Source organism: Felis catus, chromosome F1 (assembly GCF_018350175.1).
Source record: "Felis catus isolate Fca126 chromosome F1, F.catus_Fca126_mat1.0, whole genome shotgun sequence".
NCBI lineage: Eukaryota > Metazoa > Chordata > Mammalia > Carnivora > Felidae > Felis > Felis catus.
This window is the reverse complement of record NC_058384.1, coordinates 10392781-10413420: the sequence shown is the minus strand read 5'-3', so window position 1 is coordinate 10413420 and position 20640 is coordinate 10392781. Positions and strand designations below refer to the sequence as shown.

The window sequence follows — 20640 nt, the reverse complement described above, 5'->3', positions numbered from 1 at the left end:
AAAAACAAATATTGGGGCGCCTGGGTGGCTCAGTCGGTTGGGCGTCCGACTTTGGCTCAGGTCATGATCTCGCGGTTCGTGGGTTCGAGCCCCGCGTTGGGCTCTGTGCTGACGGCTCAGAGTCTGGAAGCCTGCTTTGGGTTCTGTGTCTCCCTCTCTCTCTGCCCCTCCCCTGCTTGTGTGCTGTCTCTCTCTCTCTCAAAAATGAATAAGTATACAACAAAAACAAAAACAAAAACAAACATTGATGTCTGAGTCCCACCCCTAGCCCCAGGGACTCTGGCTTAATTGGCATGGGGCATGGCCTGGGCACCAAGACTTTTAAAAGACCCCTAGGTGATTCTAAATGTGTAACCACTATCTTACAGACCAGTGAGATATGGGGCTGTACATATGGTACTATAATACAGTGAGACGGGCCCGAAGCATACGGGCCAAGCCTTACCTGGCATTTGGCTGGGTGTAGGTGCAGTATTTCACTTGTAAAATATATTATTAGTACACATGCAGAGACCTGACTTTTTTACGAGACTAAGGCAGTGATTGACTACCTTCTTAACCACACACTGGCAAGTTTAAACGTATACACAGAAATTACAAAAATCTGCTTCATTCTGAAGAATGCGTTAGCTGCTGGAATCGACACGGCAGTGCTCTCACAGTCCTCAAATTATGCCTATAACTTCATATCTGTGTATGTCGCTCTTTATTATTATTTTCATTGTTAAAAATAAACTTTAGGAAAAAAACGCACATCCAACATTGGGAAGCTCTAAAAGCACAGCTGCCAGACCCCCGCCCCCGGGAATCTACTGAAGAGAGCCTGGAAACTACCGTTCTGCTCGGTTTTCGAGAAGTTCAGGTTTACCGCAGGGGAGTAAAGCCACAGTCTGCTACTGCCGCAGCCTACAGCCGGACAGACTAACCACACGTTAACCGCACGGGAGAAGTGGATCCCACGGAGAAGGAAATGGTTCACCCCGGTTAGAGCTACGGGTGCTCTCAGAGCTTGGTCTCCTCCCTGCTTATTCTCTGGGCACGTTCTTAATTAAACGCAAATCTACCCATGCCAATTTCTGAGATTTAAAACCCGGTTTAAAAGTCGCCCCGTTGCTTCACGAAGCCCCTGGTCCTCAGCACGGAGCACTAGACTTTTCAAAGTAACATTCCCCCCCCCCCCCCACCCCCCGGCCTTTCCTGCTTTACATCGGTGAAGGCCAATGGATAGGCTGGTACCAGTTTGCTCTCACTTCCCTCACCAGGTCGAGTAGACGGCACACCTCTGGGCAACAGAGGCCCATCTCTAAAATCCTGCAGACTCTCAAAACTCCACCTAAACTTGACTTCTGTAAGACCCTCCCTGATCTGACTACCTCTTCTGCCCCAAGACTCGGTATTTCTCGTACATCTCTCTGTGGCTACCGATTACTGAAGCAGCACCTTCAGGTGAGAGCCCAGGTCTTTTTTTGGTGCAGCGATCATCTCGAGCACCCCCCACCCCGACACTCAAGACTCCTTGAGGGGTGGAGTTACATCTTACTTGGCCTTTGTGGGCCAACGCACAGGATACCTCCGGGTGGTCACAAAGCTCTCAAAGAACACTTAAGGAGGAAACAAGCTGATTAATGGCTGAATTTTTAGGATTCCTGTAATGGGAAGTTATCGTTAATGAGACATATAAGCACTTTTCGCTGGCTGAAGTAAATCAAAGAAACCAACTTGCCCTTTAGTGGATACCTAACCTCAGGCAACAAGATTAATCAGCACCATTTTGTCACCGCCATCGAGAGTTCAAAGTATGGATGCTCATCCTTGGACAGAACAGAACGTAAAATATGAGAACTGAAAAAAACATTTGCTTCTTGTTGAGATGCAGGCTTTGTTAGAATAAAACGATAACAAAAAAAATTAAAAAATTGTTTTAATGTTTATTTTTGAGAGAGAGACAGAAAGAGAGAGAGAGGGAGAGAGAGACATACAGAGTGTGAGTGGAGGAGGGTCAGAAAGAGAGGGAGATACAGAATCCAAAGCAGGCTCCGGGCTCTGAGACATCAGCACAGAGCCCGACGCGGGGCTCGAACTCACAAACTGTGAGATCATGACCCGAGCCAAAGTCGGACGCTCAACCGACCGAGTCACCCAGGTGCCCCATAATTTTAAAGATAATAATAAAAAAGGATTAGTATCAATTAAACAACTCATTTCCTGAATAGCAAATAAGGGCTGGCTCGTCCTGTGAGGGATGCAGTCTCATGAGACACCCCGCGTGAACACACGCACATCGCGAATGCACGCAACAAACAAGTGCCAACAGTGTGCGGGGTCCGGGCACGATGCAGGAAGCAGGAAAGAGCCCTCCAAACGGGGATCACAGGCTACCCGGTCTGTACTTTACTTCTTGTTTATAGCACCTTACTCTCCCTAAAAAAGTTCCTTACAAAAACATCTCCTTAAAGTAGCAAACAGACTATATGTAGTTGAAGTTTGAAAAACGAAGAGGTGAGGCAGCATTTCATGGAAAATGCACTTGCAATTTATCTGGAATGCTGAAAAGAACCAAGACAGATGGATAGAAGGGCGTTTTGCAGAGAGAGAAAAACAGGATGATGTTTACAAATGAACTGTGTAGGTTAACTTGGCTGGAGTAGAAGGAAGCTTTAAGGTTAAAAAGGCAGGCTGAGAAGCTGGAACTTGATCCTGGGGGAAGGGGACACCATTGAGTATATTCGAGAAGGATGATACGGTAAAAGTGGACTTTTCGGTGGAGACATGAAAAACACAGAAAAGAGGCGGGAAAGAAGAGACATTCAGAAGATTTTCTCCCTGCGAAGGATTTTTGTTTGTTTCATTTCTGCCCCCACCACTGGACAAAACAGAAAAACTTCCAGGCATGACTCTTGTCTAAACCTTTCATAAGTAACAATGCTACTACGGACCAATTATTCTTACGTATATAACCCTAGGAAGTGAGTTTAGATACGTGAGGAGTATTTTTTAAAAAATAAGTAGCACAGGGGCGCCTGGGTGGCTCAGTCGGTTAAGGGTGTGGCTCTTGATCTCAGCTCATGTCATGATCTCACAGTCCGGGGGGGCTGGTCCAGGGGAATCAAGCCCCCCGTCGGGCTCCGCGCTGACAATGTGGAGCCTGCTTGGGATTCTCTCCCTGTCTCTACCCCCTCCCCACTCGAGCTCAGGCACTCTCTCTCAAAATAAATAAACTTAAAACATTTTTTAACTAAGTAATACATATATCTAGTTTCTTTGAAATAATAATTCTACATGATTACATTTGTCATATGGCTCCCACAGGCTCCTTTTAACACTACAACCATTTTGATGGAAATATTGCTAAAATGTATTGTTTTTTTCTGCCTTCCTAAAAAGATAATACGGGGAGTGAAGGTTTGCAGAGAAACAGCGTTTACATAGTTTCAAAGTATTCCTCCCAAAGACAGTTATTAAATACAAAAGGAAAAAAATAGTTACATTACAGCACAGAAACATGGTAGACATCATCTCCACTGAGGATCAAAGGGGGCGTCATCAGGGGCGGCTGGGTGGCTCAGTCAGTTAAGTGTCCGACTTCGGTTCAGGTCATGACCTCACGGTCCGTGGGTTCGAGCCCCGCGTTGGGCTCTGTGCTGACCGCTCAGAGCCTGGAGCCTGTTTCAGATTCTGTGTCTCCCTCTCTCTCTGACCCTCCCCTGTTCATGCTTTGTCTCTCTCTGTCTCAAAAATAAATAAACGTTAAAAAAAAAAAAATTAAAGGGGACGTCATCAGTAACGGAGCAAACTGGTAAGACATGCCTCCCTATCACATGCACCGAGAACAGCACGTCACTTCTGTGGTACTCCTGACAATTGAGTGTGACTGGAACCATCAGACAAACCTGATGGAGGGACATTCTACTATGTAAGTGGCCCTTATTCTTAAAACATGTTAATGTAAACTCAAGAAGAGAAAGAAAAAAGATTCGGGCAGTAATGCAAACTGAAGGCGACAGAAGGGCCCGAGACAGCTCAAAGAAACTCCCACAATGGACATTATTGGGACGGCTGGCAACATCTGAATGACACAGTAACTGTACCGCCTCAACATTAATTTCCTGATTTTGATAATTACACTGTGGTTACGTAAGATAATGCGCCTAGTCTTCAGGAAACATTCAAGCACTTAAAGAAACATTAAAGTACTTAAAGATAATGGGAGGGCATATATGCACGCGCGCGCACGAAAGTATTTAAGAATAAAAGATCAGGGGCGCCTGGGTGGCTCAGTCCGTTAAGTGTCCTATTCGTGATGTCAGCTCAGGTCATGATCTCAAGGTTTGTGAGATCGAGCCCCAAGTTGGGCTCTACGCTGACAGCACAGAGCCTACTCAGAATTCTCTCTCTCTCTCTCTCTCTCTCTCTCTCTGCCCCTCTCCTGCTTGTGTAGGCTCTCTCTCTCTCTCTCAAAATAAATAAACTTAAAAAAAAAATAAAGAATCAGCACTTCTGCAGCTTTCCTATAGTTGAAAAACACACACATGAGGGAGAGGCAGAAGGATTAAGGAAATATAGTAAAATGTTAACATTTGAGAAATCTGGGTGAAGGGTAAATGCTATTTTTTTTTTTTTTTTTTTGCAATTCTCTTGTAAGTCTGAAATTACGTCAAAATAAAAATGGACAAGAAATAATGTGGTATTTTGTTTAACTGGGGGTTTTGTTTTTGTTTTTGTTTTGCTAACTCTTTGGTAACGGGACTTGTATGCACATCAGGAACATAATAAAATTGAGGGATGCCCATTGGGGCCCCTCGGATACGTGAGGCTATTTGCCCCGATCTAGAGGTGCCCAGCATGATTATTTTTGAACTTTGATAAATGCTTTTAATTTTCTTCCTATCTGCTGCATCCCCATCACCACTGCAGACTGCAGCTTGCCTCCAGCAGCCCCACTGCGCCTGCTAATTGCTCTAATCTATTACCGGCTTGGAAAAGCTCACCTAGTTCACGTTCATTTTACAGATGACACAATTCTAGCCCAGAGAGGCTAAGTCACTGATACAAGGTATCCACATGATCAAGAACAGAAAAAGGGTCTGAACAACTCTTTTGCTCTTTTTGTGACATCATGCTGGTCTGATGAGGGTATAAAATAACAGAAAGTAGTTTATTTACGAAGAAGCCTATTATGAGTAAAGTACAAGAACCCAAAGGAGCAGACTTTGTCATATTAATCTTTGCTGTTCACTGGAGGGTTTTTTGCTTCCTTTTTTTTATTTTTTTTTAACGTTGATTTATTTTTGAGACAGAGAGACAGAGCATGAACAGGGGAGGAGCAGAGAGAGAGGGAGACACAGAACTGGAAGCAGGCTCCAGGCTCTGAGCCATCAGCCCAGAGCCCGACACGGGGCTCGAACTCACGGTCTGTGAGATCGTGACCTGAGCTGAAGTCGGACGCTCAACCGACTGAGCCACCCAAGAGCCCCTTTACTTTTTTTTTTTTTTTAAAGCGACCTTCCGTTTCTTTCTTTTTTGTCGTCGTTAATTAATTTATTTTTGAGAGAGCCGAGGAGGGGCAGAGAGAAAGAATCCCAAGCAGGCTCTGCACCGTCAACACAGACCTCCACCCCACAAACCGTGAGATTATGACCTGAGCTGAAGTCAGATGCTCAACCGACTGAGCCGCCTCGGTGCCCCCTTTTGCTTACTTCCAAGTAGCTAGATGAGCCTCCGCGGATTAGGAAAGTGTTGGCGTTGGTGTATTTTAAGATTTCCCCCCAAGCTTCCTCTTTCTTTAAAAAAGAAACCCACATGTCTCATAATCTCCAGACATTTTACAGCTTGCAGAGTGCCTGGCTGAACTGCCCGAAGTTCAGATCATTACTCACTTAGATTTATACACGTGAGACACAACAATGCGGCCAAACAGCAAAAGGAGGGCGCGTGCCATTAAGTCATCTGGAACCGAATATAGTTTAAAATGTACAACACAGCAAAATGTAAGGCACAACTGGAGTGCCTTATTCCTCCGAAAGTATTTTTCCAGATTATTTTCAGATAACGGGGAGCATCTTCTGCCTCCTGACTTACTACGAACATTTAATGGGATGAAAGCTCTGGAAACAATTCTTTGGAGTCATTCTCCCCAGAGGAATGGCATTTACTCAAAGGCTTCTGGATGGCAAGAATCGCTTAGAACAGAAAAGCCTGCCAAATGGTTGAAACTGCCATTTTGAGGAGGCTGATATGAAATCACTTTTCAAGCCCCAGGATGTCTGAAAAAATTTACAAATCCAAATGTTTATGTATGGGGGAACTGTTTAAATAAATTTGGCATATCTATAAAAGTAAATATATCGTGAGAAAGAACAAGGAAGTCCATTAGCGTCGATATGAAATGATCTCCGAGGCATATTCAATGAAAAAAAAATTCAATGAAAAAAATACAAAAATTCACTCAAAATGGACCACAGACTTAAATGCGGTCTTAAAACTATGGAACTCTTAGAAGAAAGCGTAGTAAATCTCTGCGATCTTGGATTAGGTAATGGTTTCTTAGATGTGGCACCAAAAGCACACGCAACAAAAGAAAAAATAGATAAACTGGACTTAAATCAAAATTAAAATTTTTGTGCCTCACAGAACACCATCAAGACAGTCAACCCACAGAATGGGAGAAACTGCAAATTTTATATCTGAGAAGGGGCTTGTAACCAAACATATAAAGGACCTTTAAACTCAACAACAAAAAAAGACAAACCAATTAAAAAATAGGCAAAGGACTGGAATAGATATTTCTCCCCCCAAAAAACCCAAACAAATAACCCAATAAGCCAATAAGAAGATGCTGAAACATCATTAATCACGAGAGAAATGCAAATGAAAACGACAATGAGATGCCACTTCACACCTGTTAGGATAACTATCATCAAAAAGACAGTAACAAGTATTGGTGAGGATGAGGAGAAATTAAACCTCTCTGCGTTGCTGGTGGGAACATAAAATGGTGCAGCCCTTTGGAAAACAGTTTGGCAGTTCGAGTTGCTACGACTTAGCGATCCTCCTCCTAAGTGTACATCCAAGAGAACTGAAAACACGCTCATCAACTGGCCAACAGGTAAACAAAGTCCGGTACAATATTTTTCAGGCATAAAAAGAAACAAAATATCGATATAGGCAAAGGATGTACCTGGAAAACATCATGCTAAGGAAAACTAGACGCACTGTGATTCTATTTGCAAGAAATCTCCAAAAGAGGCAAGCCCACAGAGACAGACAAGTAGATTAGAGGGGGTTGCAGGCAGAGAGGCATGGGGAGTGACCACTAAGGGGTACAACAGGGCTTCTTCATGGGGTGATGGAAGTGTTCCGAAATTAGGTAGCAATGATGGCTGCACTACTCTGTGAATATACCAAAACCCACCGAATTTTACACTTTAAGGGGGTGAATTTTATACTAGGTGGATTATATCCCAATAAAGCTGCTGCTTAAAAAAACAAGTTGTTGAACAGCGGGTAGGGGATGTTACCAATTTACAGATCTGCTCAGGTCTCGATAAAATGTCTTTGGAAAGATACACAGGAAACTAACATTGGCCTCCTCAGCAAGGACTCCCAAGACAGAGAAAGATTTCTTACTATGGACAGTACTCTCTTTTTAAACTTCTGAACTACGTCCATTTTTTTTTTTAATTTTTTTTTCAACGTTTATTTATTTTTGGGACAGAGACAGAGCATGAACGGGGGAGGGGCAGAGAGAGAGGGAGACGCAGAATCGGAAACAGGCTCCAGGCTCCGAGCCATCAGCCCAGAGCCCGACGCGAGGCTCGAACTCACGGACCGTGAGATCGTGACCTGGCTGAAGTCGGACGCTTAACCGACTGCGCCACCCAGGCGCCCCGTGTCCATTTTTTTTTTATTAGAGGTGAACTGAAATTAGAAAATGTTTTTAATAGACTAGTCCCTTCCGCCACTTTAACAATGCAAAGCTCTGTGCAACAATATACTCGGCGACAGCAGAGGGTATGAAGGCCAAAATTAGCTGGAAGTAACAGAAAAATTAGTGGTTTTCTATACTGTTTAATTCCGGTTCCATTAACTTTTCCTCATTGGTCTTCTCTTTGTATCTCAGTGGCTCTCTGATGAACACATTTTCTGTGCCTCTTTTATTTGGAGACCCAAACTGAACAAATATTTCCTATAAGGGATCAAATTTCCAAACTTAGGAAAAAAAAATCTATTTGAAAAACTTTCTTAAAACCTTCTTCTAGGGGCGCCTGGGTGGCGCAGTCGGTTAAGCGTCCGACTTCAGCCAGGTCACGATCTCGAGGTCCGGGAGTTCGAGCCCCGCATCGGGCTCCGGGCTGATGGCTCGGAGCCTGGAGCCTGTTTCCGATTCTTCGTCTCCCTCTCTCTCTGCCCCTCCCCCGTTCATGCTCTGTCTCTCTCTGTCCCAAAAAATAAATAAACGTTGAAAAAAAAAAATTAAAAACCTTCTTCTACCAGATGTTATATTTTAGAGGAAGATAAGAATAATAAATGACCCTTAGGAGAAAGCCAAAAACAGCTTAGAAACACTACTTCCTGCATGCTTTCCTCCAAATTCCCATCCAATTGGATTAAAACTACCCTATGAAAGCCATTCTTGGGGGGCCTGGGTGGATCAGTCGGTCAAGTCTCTGATTTCAGCTCAGGTCATGATCTCGTGGTTTGTGAGTTCGAGCCCCGCGTTGGACTCTGTGCTGACAGCTCAGAGCCTGAAGCGTGCTTCGGATTCTACGTCTCCCTCTCTCTCTGCCCCTCTCCTGCTCATGCCCTCTATCTCTCTCTCAAAAATAAACATTAAAAAATTTAAAAAAAAAAAGAAAGAAAGAAAGAAAGAAAGAAAGCAAGCCATCTTCTATTTTTCAGCCATAGCACCAGTCCAGAAATAGGCTTCCAAAACAAGCCACGGAACCCCAGCTCTACTCACACCTGGGGCAGAAGGAAATAGCCCCACTGGGTAAAGTCCTCCCTTCCATTCAACTCCGCACCATCTGGCTAGCTGCTTTCACTCGGGAGAGCTCTGTACCACTGATGGAATTTGATGTACTGCATTCTCTACCCTCTTCTGTTACTATGTCAGTGCTACCCACCCCTCGCTGAGGCAAACAGGGGCAGCTGGTCTACAAGGCTATGTGGACGCACCAATACAACCTAACTCCCCAGCGGCCCCCCCAATCCTCCCAAGGCTGGCTCCAGGCTACCATCCCGCCAGTTGATCACTCTCCCCATGTCACTCCCGCTCCTTCCTACGTTTCTGCCACACCGAACTCCTAGCCCATTCCCCAACACAACACAGTCCTTAACACGCTCCTCTCTCCCGCTCACTCACACTGAGCCAATGTCTCCTTTTCCCTCAAGGCAACTCTAAGACAATCACATCTGTCACTTGGTTCTGACTGTGGATATTTTCCCTGAAGCTTAAATGCACTTCTGCAGAAGAGGCGTAAAGCTATACAAATTTGCATCTTTCATCAATTCTAAGATGCCACTGATGGTTAAGACCCATTATTTCACGTGCCAGTGGGAACTGACTAATGCTGGTTCTGACTCACCAGCAACTGTAAGGCATATCCCAATGTCACAGATATTAAAACATGAGAAACTGTCTGAAAATTAAAGATCTGCAGTAAACCACAAATCTGAAAGGTAAAGATGTCGTCTTCTGACTATTTACCCGTAACATGTCTCCTGATAACTGTTTCCCAGTCTCTCCCAGGCCTCTGGCATCTAAGTCTGCATTTTACTCCCATTTGATCCTACTCCCCAACAGTTAACCCAGAACCTAAAACTTAAGATGCGCACAGTAAAACAGGAGTCCCATTTATTAAATTTAAAACCAAGAGTTCCTATTTATTAAGCATCTGCTTAATAAAGTACGCAAAGAATGTGATAAGACTTAGAAACCATTAATGCCGTACAAATAAAACTAAAAAAAAAAGCTTCTTTGCCTACAACGACCAAGATAATACCAAGTATTTCAGAATCGGGGTTAACCCGAACGTAGTAAAGATGTCAAATATTTTCAGTGTTTTTAAAAGATACACAGGATATGGCCTTGGGTCCAAGGTTCCCAAGACATTCTTGATATTAGAGTTTGCAGAACCTTCCATTTGCAGTATTAGATTAATGTGACATGGTATTTACTTTAGTCCACAGACAGCATTTCTGCCCTAGAACAGAAACAATGGTAAGCACTTAAAAACATTTTCCTCCGATGTTTGCTGACGGCTTTCAGGCGGCCCCATGCCCCTGCCCCTAGGCAGGCTGATAAGAAAGCCCAGGTGATCCCTCCCGTGGAGCAGGCAGGAAGTTACCACCGAACCCCAGCCAGCAGCCCTGGCCCCGCCCCACCATCTGGTCAGGGTCAAGATGAAGCCAGTCCCCTTTGCCTGTTCTTCTAAGCCACCTCTGACCCTGCTTGGGAAGCCTGGACTGCTCTTCCCAGGACCTCTCACTACATGTTTCGCAAACCTTGTGATACCTTCTCGGTGCATACGCGGTACCTTCCGTTGCTACATCTGAACCCGATACTGCGGGGACGGGAGGGGGATCCATTCCACCTCTGCAGCGCCCACAACAGTTACTCTTGAACTGATACTCTGATTTCACTCCCAATTAGATTTAATGAAACCAACACATATAGATGTTCACCCACTGTTGTAAAGGGTCCATGAAAAGAACTTCTATTAAGGCCCATAGGAGAACTTACTTCAGAGGGAGGTCGCAGGCCAACTGCCCGTCTATCCGTAGGTTCCTACAGAATCCGTGGACCTTATTTAGCCGCACTTTCTAACGGATCTTACTTGTTTTACTTATCAAAAGTTGTCCCCCCTGGGGCGCCTGGGTGGCTCAGTCGGTTAAGCGGCCGACTTCGGCTCAGGTCATGATCTCACAGTTTGTGGGTTCGAGCCCTGCATTGGGGGCTCTGTGCAGACCGTGTGGAGCCTGCTTCGGATTTTTGTGTCTCCCTCTCTCTCTGCCCCTCCCCCACTCACACTCTGTGTCTCTCTGTCTCTCAATAATAAATCAACGTTAAAAAAATTAAAAAAAAAAAAGTTGTGCCCCCTGTAGGGTAAGTTTTTAACATGATACCACAATTTATCCTGAAAAACTACCAGCGTGGCTATGTGCTCTGTCACTGTGGACGCCAGAGGGCTACCTGAGATCACAAAGAATGGTGTATAACCTGGCGCAAAGACCCCTTTGTGTGTCCACTTCTGCTTAAATTGTTCTCATAATAGTGTCTATGGTTGTTACAAGAATGAAATGAGCTAGTATCTCATTAAAGGGCTCAAGGGCTTAGAAGAATGCCTGGCCTATGGAAGCTCCACATGGACTTCTAATAAATAACTAAGCAGCTGCAATGACACTTAGGTATATTTGTGCAATGGGATGCTTCTGGACTATAGCAAGTACCCATCAAAACAGACAGTAGCCTCGCCCTTCTCTGAGCAACCACCGTACCAATAAGGAGCTCCCAAATCGTGGTCCCCTTTATCTCGTGCATTATTTGTTCTCTCTCCAAATGCACTCGAAGCACCTGGAGTGCAGACACAGGTCACCCTCAGGCTTCTGCTGCACCTGCCACGGCACTTTTGTGGCGTCAGCCTCCTTAGCTGTGTATGTGGGCCGGACTGGCTACTTCGGCAACGGTGTACCAGTTGTAGCCGGAAGGAGAGGCTAGAAAGGCTGCCCAGCCCCGCCTCAATGAGATCTGTTTCTCGAAATGGAAGGTGTTCTAAAGCGATCTGTAAGTAAAGGCTGTTCAGCAATCGTTCACACAGAATCCAGAGACAGAGGCCAAGTTAGCCAGGATCAGAGCACTGGAAAACAAAACAATATCGGGGCGCCCGGGTGGCTCAGCCAGCCGGTTAAGCGGCTGGCTTCAGCTCAGGTCATGATCTCGCGGTTCGTGAGTTCAAGCCCCACGTCGGGCTCTGTGCTGACAGCTCCGAGCCTGGAGCCTGCTTCGGATTCTGTGTCTCCCTCTCTCTCTGCCCCTCCCCCTGCTCATGCTCTGTCTCTCTCTGTCTCAAAAATAAATAAAACATTAAAAAATTTTTTTTTAAAAACCCAAAACAATATGACCTGACTACTGGAAGCAAGAGGCATCGTGACCTTTACTTACTCACACTCTGCCTAAAGGAGCCGATGCTGCTTGCCGTAAATGCATATAAATATTAAATAAAATACGGAAATCAGGAAAATATAAAGATCGATGTTGGGGTAGGAGAATAGAACACAGAGAGGCAGGAGATCCGGTCCATATAGTGGCTGAAACAAAGCTTTCCCTGGCTGGCGTTCTGGAAGAGGTTTCTCACATACACTATATGCACAGGGCAGGCCGGGTCATGTGAGGAGCGTGTCCCCAGCCACACCTAGGGTAGTGAAATAATGAGTTTTATAAAGCAGGTTCTCCTGAGACTCTTAAAAAAACCAAACAAGCAAAAAACAAAACAAAACAAAACCAAACCCCCCAAAAGCAGCGAACAACATGACACCACCATAGATTCAAAGAAAGTCACCGTACAAGGGGCCTAAGCCCAAGTGTCCAAGTGCAAAGCCAAGCCGAGGACAAAACGTGGAACAGCTTCAGAAATAAATGGACTGTATGTCACTTCAACAATCCTTTACAAAGACCACTTCCCTCAACTGGGCTGCTGATAAAAGTTGTTTGGTGAACCGTTTCCGTTATATTCTTTGCCACTGGGGTCTGTGCGGATTATCAAAGGCAGACCCACATTCTTAACAGATCAAAGAACAGAGCCGGCTGTAAACACCGAGGTGCCAAATCGAGGCTCTCTGTAGCCTAGATCTGTGGCCACCTCACCCGAGGGAGGGGAGCGACGGGCGGGCCCCTTGAAGGCGACAGCAAGCGCTTTTCTTGGAGAGTAACTTTGGGAATGCCCCAGGATGAAGTAGAAATGAACTGATCACACTGCTGGCTCTAGAACACAGAGCACAGGCAACACGATTTTAGTCCAGAAATCTCCCATGGCGCTTACTACCAGTCACCCAAGGCAGCCATCTGCTACACACTGTGCAGGGCCCAAGCCGGGAGTGGGAAAGGGCTTGGTACCCTAGAGCAGGAGGGTGAGAGGTCCCCGCTGAGTTACCCACCACACTCGCCGTGGTGGGGCCAGCCCACAGGGGGATGGGAATGGTCAGCACACCGTACGCCCAAAGATACCCCAGAGCGTGCACCGGACATTGATCCTCCCTGGGAGAAGAGCAGTGGTCACAGAGCAGGGGAGGTTGTGCAGGGCCCAGGAGACCAGGTGCTGGAAAGCAGCTGGGTGAAAAGACCCATCCCAGGGAAGCAGGGAGGTGGCAAGAGGCAAGTCTGCATGTGAGCAGGGGCTCTTAAGTCCCTGTGTATACCCCACTGTCTCATCAGACTCATGGACAAAACACACAATCAAGGGGCGCCTGGGTGGCTCAGTCGATTAAGCATCTGACTTCGGCTCAGGTCATCATCTCACAGTCCGTGGGTTCGAGCCCCGCGTCGGGCTCTGTGCTGACAGCTCGGAGCCTGGAGCCTGCTTCCGATTCTGTGTCTCCCCCTCTCCTGCTGGCACTCTGTCTCTCTCTCTCTCTCTCTCTCAAAAGAAAAATAAACATTAAAAAAAATTTTTAAAGCACACATTCAAAGATAAAACTATTGGGGAGGGGGACTGGGTGGCTCAGTTGGCTAAGCGTCTGACTCTTGATTTCGGCTCAGGTCATGATCTCACAGTTCATGAGTTCGAGCCTTCAGCTGGGCTCTGCTCAGGACGTGGAGCCTGCTTGGGATTCTCTCTCTCCCTCTCTCTCTCTGCCCCTCCCCCAGGCATGCACCCTCACGCTCTCTTTCTCTCTGCAAAATAAATAAACATTAAAAAAAACGCACAGGGGCGCCTGGGTGGCTCAGTCAGAGAAGCATACGACTCCTGACCTCAGGGTAGTGAGTTCAAGCCCCACGTTAGGTGTAGAGAGTACTTAAATAAATAATTTTTTAAAAAGATAAAATTATTAAGAGCTTCAAGACGGTGACCTCAGAGCATTAAACCCCAAGTTGACTGCGGGGTCCTTCTGCGTGCGGTGCCCCGTGTGACTGCACTGGCTGTGTGCCTATGAGGCTGGTTGTGACAGCCATAAGAAATCGTGCCGAAAACTGTCACCAAGTGTCTCTTTTTCAGTGATAAAACGTACCCATAAACCTAGCAACGGAATGAATGGGAAAAGATATTCCTCTGTCACATTTATAATTCTGTATCATATCATCCAGAGCAAACATTGGCTCAAAGTTACCACCACTACCTAGAAAATGTTTTGGCTCTAAAACATGAAATAATCGTTCCCATTCTGACTCTGGTAGACTGATATGGGACTCCTTACGGAATGCCTTCAGGCAATCCATATATGTTTACTTTAAGAGTTGAAAATTGGGGCGCCTGGGTGGCTCAGTCGTTAAGCGTCAGATTTCGGCTCAGGTCATGGTCTCACGGTCCATGAGTTCGAGCCCCGCGTCAGGCTCTGTGCTGACAGCTCAGAGCCTGGAGCCTGTTTCAGATTCTGTGTCTCCCTCTCTCTGACCCTCCCCCGTTCATGCTCTGTCTCTCTCTGTCTCAAAAATAAACATTAAAAAAAAAAAGAGTTGAAAATTACCTTTTATTGAAAGTGATTATTAATATATCTGCCCATAATATTACACTTCGCCAACCTGCTTATATGTGCACTTGCATTCAAGGTTTTTGACATTATGTGGAAAACAAAAATAAGTTGATCAAACTGAAGGATTTTAAGGAAAGCGATATGATCTGATGCAAAATGGTTCCTGCTCCCGTGCGGAAATAGAATGGGGGCAATACAGACAGAAACAGAGAAACCGGCGGGAAGGTACCGTAGCGGTTCTGGTATAGGGTAGCGGTGGCCTGGGCGGCAGGGGCGGGGTGACGAGGCAGAAATGGACACTAAACAGGACTTCGTGCTGACGATTGAACGGGGGAATGAAGAAAAATGAACCAAGAGGGACTCCTGGGTTTCTGGCCTGAACAGCTGGATAAATAAAGGTGCTCATAGAGCTGGACATTTAGCTGGGGAGAAGGAAGAGAAATCAACCTGCGTTGTTGCAAATGTTGAGTCTGAGACGTCTACACACCTCCGAATGGAGTCAAGTAGGTACCAGGATATGGAGGGCTGAAGCTCACAGAGGTCTTGGCTGTGTATACATTTCTGAAGATAGCAATACACAGGTGGTCGTTAAAATCACAGAAGAGGGGCACTTGGGTGGCTCAGCCAGTTGAGCATCCGACTTCGGCTCAGGACATGATCTCATGGTTCATGAGTTCGAGCCCCGCATCGGGCTCTGTGCTGACAGCTGGGAGCCTGGAGCCTGCTTCGGATCCCGTGTCTCCGTCTCTCTCTCTGCCCCTCCCCCACTCATATCCGGTCTCTCTCTCTCTCTCTCAAAAATAAATAAAACATTAAATCACAGAAGAAAATGTCACCACATTGGACAATAATGTAGAGAAAGATAAGGGCCAGGCTTCAGTGATGAGGAGCACTGAGCTGTCGAGGTCAGGTATGGAGGGAAGACGGGGGCAAGTTGTGAGAAGGGAAGAAAACCAGAGAACGGGGTGTCAGGAAGCCAAGGGAAGGGGCGTGGCAGAAAGGTCTCAGAAGATGACCACAGCAAAGGGCAAAGAGGGACCGGCAGCCTGGAGTGCACGGACAATCCTGACAGGAGAAGTCTGTATGAGGAGGAAGCAGCTGTGACAAGGCTGGACTCCAGGAGGATGGAAAGGAAGGAAGTGTGTGCAGAGACAGGAGCACGGGCAGTTCTGGAGAAATTCTGCTGAGAGCCGGAGCCTGGGAAGGTAGCGAAAGGGTGTATTGTAAGAAGAAGGATCCAAAGAGAGGCAATGACTAAAGCAATAAAGCTCTGGGTAGACGCAAAGAGCTTCGGGTTTCCCCAAAGCTGTATTCCCCACCCAGTACAATGAAGGGACAGAAGGGCAAAGGAGGCAGGCATTTTTGCAAGGAAGTGATTCTAACAATGGATCACAGACTCCGGGCTGGAGAAGGGGAGAGGGGCAGCCAGGAAGTGATTCACGTAAATAAGAAAATGGGGAGGCATCAGAGGTAACGAGTTCCAGAAAGTATCGCAGTCAGACTCGAAGAAGAGGAGGGTGCTTGACCGACAGGGGGAGGTTTTGGAGCTGGTGCATTTTCTGGTACTGACGAGGTTCGGGGAAGACAAGCGGGTAGGACAGGTGGTCAGAGCAGATGTTCGGAGCCGTAAGACACAACTCGTCAAGAGGCAGCACGCGCCTGGAAACTCCCTGCAGGTGACTGTGGTCAACAGGGATATGACAAATGAAGGGAAAATGCAGACACTCCCTGAGAGGGAGGTACAAAACAAGCCCTCTGGCCTGTTCCCCAGGTAGAAAGCTGCTCAGCAGGCTCCCTGGGGCTCCTTGTGTGTGTGTGTGGGGGGGGGGTGGTCATGGCAATGCTCAGAGGCAGGCAGCACCTGCTGAGACTTTCAGAGCTCAAACTCTATGCTTTTATAAGGTAAATTATACCTTAAAATTTTAGACAGTTTTTTTTGTTGAGAGAGAGAGAGTGTGTGCGCTCAGGGAGAAAGGCAGGAGAGAGAGAGAGAGAGAGAGAGAGAGAGAGAGAGAGAGAATCTCAAGCAGGCTCCACACTTAGCAGAAAGCCCAACGCAGGGCTCCCAAGACCCTGGGTTCATGACCTGAGCTGAAATCAAGAGTCAATCAACTGGGCCACCCAGGGGCCCCGATTTTAGAGTTTTAATTTTTATTTTAGATATTCAGAAAGCTCCTGTACCTCAAAACTTTACTTGAGCCAAGTATATAGCAACACGTTGCTATATGGTGACCCACAACTCAACAGACATCTACCGGGTTCCCACCGTTTCAGGTTCTTTTCTGGGCCTCAGTGTAGATTTACACTGTAGTGGGAGAGCCAAGAAAGAGCAGACAGGTAAGGAAAAAAATAATACATTTTGTCATAAACAGTAGGGAGACTACACACGAGAGCAATGGACATCAGCAATAATGGGGCTGGCAGTTATATGCTCGCTTTACTTGGGGCCATTGCCTTGCTAGGTGCCACGGGCGTCCGCCACACGTGTGTTCATTTTTGTGCACGCCTGTGTCCAACATTCTTTCCATGTTATGTTGGTGCAGTAAGTACCTCAAAACCTGATAAAAAAAAAAAAGATTAAGAAAAACACAGAGGCTAACGAATTTTGAAACGAGAAGCATCAACACTCCACGGGTGATACTATTCACCCGTGGAGAATCCACTCTATGCGACAGGCTCTCTGTCTAGGGGCTCTCTCAAGACACAGGAAACTCTAAAGCCCAGTCAAGGTTTCTAGGCTGTCTCTTCATGTCTAAGGTGTAATTGTCAGTGCGGGGCAGCTGAATGCTGCCTGCAGCACTGGCCAGTGAAGAGCAGGACTTAACCAGTCCAATGCATCTGTCAGTTCATTATATATGTGTGTGTGTATATATATATATATATATATATATATATATATTCCTACCATGGACAGTGGACAGAAAGCTATTTCAGGCTACCATTGCCACTGTGGTCACTCTGATGATCCCATATTCCCTGGACTATCTTGTGAGGACAGTCTGTCTTTACACAGGGGAGAAAAATGCACTACCAACCCCATCCACTTAACCACTTTGCCCCCCGCCCCAGCATTTATAATGCTTACTTTAAGTTAATAAGCTGACATTATGTTCTTACTGAATATCGTGCCCTTGAGAGCTTGGTTAGATGGTTTCCCCCTGAGCCATATCACTGTCAAGTCCAGTGTCTGGAGTAAGGCCTGACTGCTCCCTGGATCTTGAGGTCCCAAGTTCTAGGAGGACCTGCCTCCTTATTTTCGCTCACTCTCTGCTCTGATGTTTACAGTTCCCACCTGGGGTTCAGTTTAATGGTCCGCCTAATATCTACTAAATGCTTCCCATGGTCTAGGTATTGTGCTAAATGTCAGAGACCCAGAGATGAATAAGACACAGTTTCTGCATTTGGAGAAGCCATCTTATAAAAAGATAATCTTATATAAAGCAATAGAAAGGAAGCTTAGAGGCAGGGTGCTTGGCCTTACCTGGGGATATCTGCTAGATGACATTGCACTTGAGATGGAAAGGCTACATAGGAGTCAGCCAGGTAAACAAATACAGAGAAGGGCAATCAAGAGGGAGACACTATATCATACACAAAATCAAGAAGGCAAAATGAGTATCAGGCAGAAACGTTGCAAACAATCAGTGGAGTGCAAGGAAGAGAATGGCAGGCGATGAGGGCAGATGAGGGCAGGACGTAGGAATCAAGTTCAGGACCTGAGCTCATCCCAGAGATAACAGGGATGGAGGGTCTTAGCACAGGAGTGGCCTGATTGCATCCGCCCATGACAAACCCCTCTGGCAACAGCTGGGAGGGTAGACCAGAGGGGAGCATGTCGCGGAGGGGAGACCCGTGAGGAGGCTCTCGTGGTAACCTGGGCTTCAATGACGGGGACTTGTCCCAGCACACTGGAAAGGTAGAAATGGATTCAGAAATAGAAGGAAAACACTGGCAAGACTCTGATTACATTCACGGAGGTGGGGGAGGGAAAGGGAGGATTCTAAGATGATGCTCAAGCTTTTGTCTTGGGCGACTGAGGGAAAAGCAAATGGGACAGCGGGACATGAGAAGAATGCGGCGGGGGGGGGGGTGGAGTGGAGGTGCAGTGTGGGAAAGGAGACATACGTGGAGTTGAGTTTTCAATATGCAGGGTCGGGGTGCCTCTGGATGCTCTGAGGAAAGTATGTGGACAAGGCGCAAGAGTCTGCAGTTCAGGGTGATGAAGACACATTTGGGGGTCACCGTTTCCCTAACGAATCCTTATGGAATGCCTGTATCTACCGAATATGGGTTGTGATAGAAAGAACGAAAGGAGAAGGTCACCAAAGATGAGCGCATGGTGAGACTACCAGAGGGCTGAGAGCAGAACCGAAGGAAAATCAACGCCAGGGCACCAGAGGGAGGGAAAGGCTTGGGGCGAACGGAAGAGCAATGAGAAGCAGAAGCGACGTCTCAAAGTCAGAGGAAGTCAGATCAGAGCGAAGTTCGATCAGAGGAAGTCAGATCAGATCATCAAAGAAAGCAAAGAAGTCCAGAACGAAAAGGCCTGGAACAGGTCATTTGGTTTGGCGATCTCAGGTGGCCTTTATCAAAGTGTCGCATGGGTGAGAGGAGGTCAGACATCATGACATGAGATGTGGACAGGAAGTAGTGAAACAGAGCAAAGAACAGAACTGTTCGCAACCCGGCCACATCAGCAATTTGAGATTTCCACCTACGGCCTATCTTGTATAATTCATTCCTGGTGTGGTGGTTACTTTTTTGTATCATCTTGGCTGATGGACCGATAATCTTTGGCCAAAGATTAACCTGGATGTTTCTATGAGGTTGTTTTTTGAAACACTGAAACTGGCAGACTTTGAGTAAAGTAGATTATCCTTCACGGTGTAGGGGGACTTCGTCCATTCAGCTGTAAAAGAACAAAAGATTAACCACCCCTGAAAAAGAATACTACCAGTAGACTGCCCTTAGACTCAAACTATACTAGTTCCCTGAATCTCTACCCTGCTGGCCTATCCTGTAGATTTTAGGATTACTAAGCTTACATAACTGTGTGAGCCATTTCCTTAAAATTATCTATCTACCTACCCATCTATCTATCCATCCATCCATCCATCCTTATGGTTCTGTTTCTCAAACACTAATACAGATTTGGGTACAGAGAATGGTTCTAGACTAACAGAATCTCAAGGCCCAGTTTTCTGAATCTGATCCTGGGGTGTCTGGAATTGGCTTTCTAATTTAAAGACACAAATGACTCAATTTCCAGTAGGTAAAGAGAGCACCGACAGTCCATGGCACAATATGGTCAAAGAGATATGTAAACATCATCACTGGATATCCTACTAATCAAACACTTATAAAGGCAAGGTTCTGGGTCACCAAGTATATAATACCTGTGAACATTCATCAAACTAATGAATACAATGATATCGGCTGATTGTTCCTAAGGTCACTAGATAAGGTGGGAAAGAGGGGGTCCGAATTCCAAGGTGAATTTCTGAACAAATGATCAGAAAATTTCTCTATCCTGAAAGAGACCCTTATCTGCTTTAGCCACAGAGCCGAGACTGAGGACACCAAGCCCAGAATCTCATCCTGAGAGGGGCTGAACTACAAAGCAAACAGAACTCCTAACCTCACAGGGCATCTATTAAAGTGAGAGCACTGACTAGAAAGGACTAGAACCCTGAAAACCGGGGACGCTGTGGGAAGACCCTGATAAGGTGGAGACACTGAACCCCTAAACACTGACGAGTCCTCTCTCAGTAGAAGACACCTGCCTGAGCAGACTAACCTGAGAAAACGGTGATGGCCTCTCGGAGGCAGCTGCCCTGAAAGACACCGACTCTCCTCGGGACCCACACCCACCACTCCTCTGTGCTTCCAGATTTAGAACCAGACTCAAGTCACAGAAGGCCCCCGGAGGTACAGAGCATGACCCACGAGGAGACC

General features: G+C 46.3%; 1 protein-coding gene across 1 annotated transcript in view; it reads right to left on the bottom strand.

The window, feature by feature from the left end:
• The window catches only part of MPZL1 (myelin protein zero like 1), a 66473-nt gene that overhangs the window by 35290 nt on the left and 10543 nt on the right, over nt 1-20640 (bottom strand). The window lies entirely within an intron of this gene.